Source organism: Galeopterus variegatus, unplaced genomic scaffold (genome assembly GCF_000696425.1).
Source record: "Galeopterus variegatus unplaced genomic scaffold, G_variegatus-3.0.2 Scaffold2136, whole genome shotgun sequence".
NCBI lineage: Eukaryota > Metazoa > Chordata > Mammalia > Dermoptera > Cynocephalidae > Galeopterus > Galeopterus variegatus.
Window position 1 is genome coordinate 19445 of NW_007728247.1, and position 6928 is coordinate 26372.

The 6928-nt window shown below is 39.0% G+C and overlaps 1 pseudogene; it reads right to left on the reverse strand.

Moving 5' to 3' along the window:
• Positions 1-2606: 2606 nt before the first annotated feature.
• On the reverse strand, positions 2607-3700 carry LOC103596880 (annotated as a pseudogene).
• Between the last annotated feature and the right edge of the window lie 3228 nt (positions 3701-6928).

Here is a 6928-nt window from a genome sequence, read left to right on the forward strand (position 1 = left end):
CACTGGGCTGGCCCTCAATAGCCTTTCTGTTAGCTATTACATGATATACAGAACTTAACTGTTAGCCATAGTCACCCTACTGTGTAACAGAACACCAGAACTTATTCTCTCTATCTAATTGTGATTTTGTACCTGTTGGCCAACCTCTCTCCATTTCCCTTCCCCTGACCCCTCCACAGTCTCTGGTAACCACTGTTTTACTCTCTGCCCCATAAGGAAACTTGAATTTGAATTTTGTCTAGAAAACTAAAGGAAACTCAACCATAAGAAAACAACCCAATTAAAAAGTAGGCAAAAGATCTGAACATACACCTCACCAAAGAAAACATACAGATGGCAAATAAACATATAAAAATATGCTCGACATTATTTGTCATTAGGGAACTGCAAATTAAAACAATGAGATATGACTACACATTATTAAAATGGCTAAAATTAAAAAAACACAAAACGACACAACAACCTTGATAACACTAACTGATGGTGAAGATGCCGAGCAACAGAAACTCTCATTCATTGCTGATGGGAATGTGAAATGGTGCAGCCACTTTGGAAAATAGTTTGGCAGTTTCTTATAAAACTAAACATAGTCTTATTGTAAGACCCAGCAATAGTGCTCTTACTAATTTGAAAACTTATCCAACTGATTTGAAAATTTAGGTCCACATAAAAACCTGTACACACATGTTTACAGCAGCTTTATTCATAATTGCCCAAAGTGGAAGCAACAAAGATGCCTTTCAATAGGTGAATGGATAAACAAACTGTGGTACATCCGTACAGGGAAATGCTATTCAGCAATAAAAAGAATTGTACTATGAAGCCACAAAAAGACATGGATTAATCTTAAATGCATATTGCTAAGTGAAAGAAGCTAGTAATGAAGCCAGAAAATGCTTTACACTGTATGATTCTGTTACAGGACAGACTGCCAAGAAACCAAGCATCACTCGGAGGGTTGGAGAACTCAAAGGTTTATTACATCTGCAGGCCCAGAGGAGTTCACACTCCAAAGTCTGAGCCCCGACTCCAGGCTTGCAAAGGGTTATATAGGTTACATTCTTCCGGGGTTTTAGGTTTCGTTTTCTTGGAATCCATGCAGCAGTGGCTAAGCTGATACAAAAGGAGATCAGTGTTAGTAAAGCACAGCTGCAAAACAAAAACAGATGTACAGGTCCAGGTTTAAGTTTTTCTGGGCTTGTCCATATCAATTCCAATTATATGACTTTCTGTAAAAGGCAAAATTAAAGAGATGGTAAAGAAATCAGTGATTGCCAGGGATTTGGTTGGTGGGTGGTGGTAAGGTAGAAGCATAGTTTTTATTTGTTATTTTACTTTTTTAGGGTGATGAAACTATTCTGTATTGATACTATAATGATGAATATAAGACGTACCAGCTCAAAGAAGAAATATTAATGTATGTAAGTAAATAAAAAAAATCATTTAGGAGATTGAGAGATTTAGGATGAAATGCAGAATGTTACAAAAGAATCTAAATGCATTTCAAATGTATGAAACAATGTAACTGAAGGGGATGGGAAAATAAGGTGCTGACCTAAGTAACTTTGGAAATAAATGGGTTCTGTAAGAATAAAGGCAACAAAAGAGTCAACAATAGCAGCAGCAGCAACAACAATAACAACAGCACGACAATAGAATGAAGGCAACAGGAACTGAACACAAGTGCTGTACGCTAGTTGATAAAGTTGTTTCCTGCAGGTGTATGGGTTAACAATTCTGAAATAACTATACGCATTTACTGGAATTGAGCAATAAAGTAAATGGAAGGTGGATGGCTGCAGTCAGTTTCCTCACTGTTGGATTGGGAGGTTGCAGGTAAGCAACGGAAGTGGCTAGAATGACTCACCTGGTAGTGGGATGGGGTTGGAGACATCAGAATAAACTCATGCCTACCATAATATAGAGGTACAGGCATACCTCAGAGACATTGGGGGTTTGGTTCCAGACCACCACAATAAAGTAAATATCAGGATAAAGTGAATGTCTTAATAAAGCAAATATCATAATAAAGTGAGTCACATAATTCTTTTAGTTTCCCAGTGCATATAAAAATTATACAGTAGTCTATTACATGTAAATGCCTTAATTAAAAAATAATTTATTGCTAAAAGTGCTAATCATCATCTGAGCCTTCAGTGAGTTGTACTCTTTTTGCTGGTGGAGGGTCTTGCCTTGATGTTGATGGCTGTTGACTGATTAGGGTGGTGGTTAGTGAAGGTGGGGGTGGCTGTGGCAATTTCTTAAAATCAGACAACAGTAAAGTTTGCTGTATCAACTGACTCTTCCTTTCATAAAAGATTTCTCTGTAGCATGTGATGCTGTTTGGCTTAAAGGAATGTTGTGGCTGATTTGATTTTCTGTCGTGACCACTACAAGTTTAAACATATCAGCAATAAGGTTTTCTTTCTTTCTTTTCTTCTTTTCTTCTTCCCTCCCTCCCTCCCTCCCTTCCTTCCTTCTGAAAGAAAGAAACAACAGTGCAACAATGCAGTATTTATTTTATACAGTCAAACTGGACATGTAGTGAAATAAGCTATAAAAATTCTACATAATTATCTCTGAAGGAAATCCTTTGTTACATGATCTTACATATTAATTACTCTGGAAAGTTTTTGATCTCTGTTTAGTAACAGATCTCCTTTCTTGGTAGTTTCTTGGTCCCGCCAGTTCCTGCTATCAGGTCTGTTGGTTTCCACTATTTCATTCACTTTATTTTGCAGTGTAGTCTCCCAGCAGCAATAAATCTGGATAGTTTTTGATCAATGAATTTCACACCAATACTAAATGCTTCTGCCATATAGCCAAGGGTTAGTGATCTATATGATTCCTGCAACTGGCTGTATGCATGAATTCTCACTTCTCTTACGTAGTACCAGTAATGAGGAGCAAAAAGCCAGTCCTTTTTCATTTCCTGTTCCACAACCACTAATGACTGGAAAACTGAGTAACGACATTCATGGAATGAAAATAGATATTGCTGAACTGATGAAAGACTGTTCAACACTTCGAGAGTCTCTGCCCCTTTAGTGACCTTTTGTCTGATATCTGGTCTTTCTAAGGCAACCATGCTGACATAGACAGTATAAGTCACAGACATTTTATAATCTGTCAGTTTGCAGGATGTAAATGTGTCAAGAAAGAGTTTGGCTGCTTGTTTAAAACCATGAATAGCCATACAATAAAGATCTGATACACTTGTAGGCGGTTTCTCCAGTCCCAGTCTCCTTCTTCCTCTGTTAAGCCTTTGGCCTTTTCTGTGTGTCATGTGATGAGATCATTGTCCATATAAAACAAGCCAATCCTAGGGAGATAGAATACTGGGTCCAGTAGGTGACCCAGGGCCACTGTTTGTCAGAACTCCCTCCTTGTCACTTACCCAACAGGGGTACTTGGCCTTCTCCATGACTGCACTGCCAATTTCCCTCTCTCCCAGATTCTTCTCTGCATCTCCCAGCTCCTCATCCAAACGTTTCAACTCTTCTTTATTTTATTAAGTAGATCCATGGTTGTCTGCCAGGCATGGGATTTGCACAAAGCTTTGCAATAATGAGCCACATTGTTGTCGCATAGCCACGTCCCCACAGTGCTTGGCAGGTTGAGCAGGAAGCGCAGCTGCATGATGGATGAGTGGGCTGGGGTTTCTGGGCAGACCCTCCTCCTCAAGATTCTCCGGGGGCATTGCTGTGGCAGGGGCAGTGGCTGAGGGAAGAAGGCTGTTTCACTTTCTTGTCATTCGTGTGTTCACTAAGGTACACTTTTAATTTCCTTCAAGAGCTTTACCTTTGCAATCACAACCTGTCTCACTGGCACAAAAGGCCTAGCTTTCAGCCTGTCTCAGCTTTTGACATGCTTTCCTCACTAAGCTTAATTATTTCTAACTTTTGAGATACGTGCGACTTTTCCTTTCACTTGCACATTTAGATGCCTTTGCAGGGTTACTAATCAGCCTAATTTCAATATTGTTGTGTCTCAGGGAATAGGAAAGCTCGAGGAGAGGGAGAGGGATGGAGGAACGGCCAGACGGTGGAGCAGTCAGAACACACAGAACTTACTGATTAAGTTTACCATCTTATATGGATGTGGTTTGTGGTGCCCCAAAAGAATTATAACGTCAGAGATTACTGATCACAGATCACCATACCAGATATAATAGTAATGAAAAACTTTGAAATATTGCCAGAATTACCAAAATGTGATATAGAGACATGAAATGAGCACATGCTATTAGAAAAATGGTGCCAGTAGACTTGCTTGAAGCACGGTTGCCACAAACCTTCAATGTATAAAAAATGCAATACGTGTATCTGCAAAGTGTAATAAAGTGAAGCTCAATAAAACGAGCTATGCCTGTAGGTGGTCACATATAGAAATAGTGTAAGTATATGGAAAGATTCCTACTATCTTTGAGTTCCATTTTTCCACAAACTTTTTGAAGTACTCTCATACATCCTTGCTCTGTCATCTGAGAAGGCCTAGAAGGCCTTCTAGAGGCTTCTGCAACAACACCCTAGTAGCAAGGAGCACACCTAGCACCCAGATCTTGGTTTCTAATGCTATTCTCCAATAAAAGGAACTAAGCAGGGCTCCTTAGTAGGAAAAATGGCTGATTCTAGGATAGAGACAAGAAAAATACAAAATGATCCTGAAGCAACAGTGTAGTGCCAGAAAGTAAGAAAGTGCTCAAAGCAGAATGAAACAAATGAACAAAAATCCATAATGATGTCAAATGGATACAAGAGCCAATGGAAAGATCTCCTAATGGCCAAAGCTGAGTAACAAAACAATGCAAACGAATGAAGTAGCTCTGGCTTATAAAGCAAAGTATAAAATAAATATCCATGAGTTCATACTAATAAATTTTTAAAAACTGACAAATATCCTGTGCAGGAGAAGTTCAAATAATTTATGTAGACACTCTATCTCTAAAGAAGTGGCGCATAACTCCCATTCTTTAAGTGTATAGTGACATTCTTCCAAAGGGTACAATATGAAAAGGAGAAATAAAGAGGAACCTTACAGTGGAGAAGCAAGTGATCGGGGTTAGCACTAACAGTGGTAATTCATATTGACAGTATGTACCACTGATATGACATGATGAAAATGGCACTTTCCCTCTGGTCTTCTTTCCAAGGGCAGATTACCTCAGTCTCATCATGAGATAAACACCACAAAATCCCAATTGAAGGGCATTCTACAAAATACCTGACAAATAATCCTCAAAACAGTCAAGATCATAAGAAACAATAAGGCCTAAGAAACTGTCACAACCAAGAAGAGCCTAAGGAGACATGATGAGTAATTGAAATTCAGCATCCTGGATGAGATTCTGGAACAGAAAAAGGATGTTAGGGAAAAAACTGAGGTAATCTGAATAACGTATGGATTTTAGTTAACAAAAATGTATCAGTGTTGATTCATTAATTGTGACAGATGTATCACACTAATTTGTTATTATCATTGTATTTTTTGGTGGCTGGCTTGTACTAACCTAAGATGTTCATAGGGAAAATTGGGTGTCTGGTACATGAGAACTCTGCAATAATCCTGCAAATCTAAAACTGTTCTAAAATAGTTCATTAAAAAAACCAAAACACACACCTATAGGGAGCCAATAAATAGATTCCCATAGGTGAGTTACATTATTTCTTTGTAGTACTCTCTGAAATTGTCCTTTTGAAAAAACACATTTAAATTTCTAAACTCTTTGAAAGTTGCAGTGCAGATTGCTTGTAGACATTAAGGTGGCATCCTGCAAAAAAAAAAAAAAACCTCACGGAGGGAGATAGTTGAGAGAAGAGGGGTGTAGTATTCTCATGGATCTCTGAGGTTTTGGAGGACTGTCCCCCAGACTACCTTAAATCTTGGCAGTGTCTTGGGAGGCACTGGTTCTCTTCCAGGGACCTCCCACACTCCTGTGGTTGAACTACTTCCGCCACCAAGGCAGTTACACCCTTTTAGGCAAAGGACTGTGACAAGGATCTAAGTGTGCTAGTTTTCTATTGTCGCATTGTAACAGATTATCACAAACTTAAAAAGGTATTATCTCACTGAATGTTTTCAAAACACCTGTCTGACATATTCCTGTTATTGTCATTTTTATAGATGGTAACCTATGTGGGTTGACATAGTACTCAAAGACAGACAGTTTCCAAGTACAGCCTCCAGAGATGGCCACCATGTTAGCCTTGCACTGCTTTCTCCAAGATTGTTATTTCAGGGAGAAATAAACATTTTTGCTTAGGTCACTATTATATGGGATCTTTGTTAGAGCAACTGAAGCTATGTCCTAACTAATACAGCTCCCAAATAAAGTAATTTTCCAAATTCTATTATTTCTACCTCTGTAACATCTTCCCTACCCATTCATTGTCTCCATTCCCACTGTTATTCCACTAATTCCTTTTTCTCTGTTACCAAAAGAGCCTCCTAACTGAGCTGGTCTCTAATTCAGTAATTCCCAAGGTGATTGTGCCTCCCAGGGGATTTTTGGCAGTGTTATGACACATCTTCGATTCTTACAACTGAGGAGGGAGAGGGTCCTACTGGCATTTTGTGGATAGAGACTAGGGATGCTGCTAAACATCCTATGACGTACAAAACAATCGCCCACAACAAAGATTTATGTGACCCAAAACGTTGCTATTGCCAAGGTGGAGAAACCCTGATCTAATCTATCCCTGACATTCTACCAATGATAGATTTGAATTTCAGATCTCAGAATGTCACTAGAGGTCACCTGTCAGATCATGGCTTCCTATCATCTTTTGAATAGCCTTCTCTGTATTTGGGAAAATTCCAATATTATGAGTCTTGTTTCCCTAAGAAAGGAGTTCAGACACCAATCTCCCTTCTCCTGTGTAGCCAGGACTCAGGTATGGGACCTAGACTCCCTCAATCAGATGTTCTC